General features: G+C 51.2%; 1 non-coding gene across 1 annotated transcript in view; it reads right to left on the bottom strand.

Annotated features, from left to right (window-relative positions):
- Positions 1–799, bottom strand: part of LOC126330396 (small subunit ribosomal RNA) — a 1,893-nt gene extending 1,094 nt beyond the window's left edge. The window contains exon 1 of the ribosomal RNA XR_007562853.1: positions 1–799. This exon is cut by the window's left edge and continues 1,094 nt beyond it. This is a non-coding gene — a ribosomal RNA (small subunit ribosomal RNA).

The following is a 799-nucleotide window of genomic DNA, read 5'->3' as shown; positions in this document are numbered from 1 at the left end:
AACTAAGAGCACCCTGGTAGGATTTCAACGGGGTCCGCCTCGGGACGCGCAAGCACGCCTTCGGCTCGCCCCACCGGCAGGACGTCCCACGATACATGCCAGTTAAACACCGACGGGCGGTGAACCAACAGCGTGGGACACAAATCCAACTACGAGCTTTTTAACCGCAACAACTTTAATATACGCTATTGGAGCTGGAATTACCGCGGCTGCTGGCACCAGACTTGCCCTCCAATAGATACTCGTTAAAGGATTTAAAGTGTACTCATTCCGATTACGGGGCCTCGGATGAGTCCCGTATCGTTATTTTTCGTCACTACCTCCCCGTGCCGGGAGTGGGTAATTTGCGCGCCTGCTGCCTTCCTTGGATGTGGTAGCCGTTTCTCAGGCTCCCTCTCCGGAATCGAACCCTGATTCCCCGTTACCCGTTACAACCATGGTAGGCGCAGAACCTACCATCGACAGTTGATAAGGCAGACATTTGAAAGATGCGTCGCCGGTACGAGGACCGTGCGATCAGCCCAAAGTTATTCAGAGTCACCAAGGCAAACGGACCAGACGAGCCAATCCGATTGGTTTTGATCTAATAAAAGCGTCCCTTCCATCTCTGGTCGGGACTCTGTTTGCATGTATTAGCTCTAGAATTACCACAGTTATCCAAGTAACGTGGGTACGATCTAAGGAACCATAACTGATTTAATGAGCCATTCGCGGTTTCACCTTAATGCGGCTTGTACTGAGACATGCATGGCTTAATCTTTGAGACAAGCATATGACTACTGGCAGGATCAACCAGGGA

The sequence above is a fragment of the Schistocerca gregaria genome, unplaced genomic scaffold (assembly GCF_023897955.1).
Source record: "Schistocerca gregaria isolate iqSchGreg1 unplaced genomic scaffold, iqSchGreg1.2 ptg001280l, whole genome shotgun sequence".
Taxonomy (NCBI): Eukaryota; Metazoa; Arthropoda; class Insecta; order Orthoptera; family Acrididae; genus Schistocerca; species Schistocerca gregaria.
The sequence above is the reverse complement of the archived record's forward strand: the minus strand, read 5'-3'. Positions and strand labels throughout refer to the sequence as shown.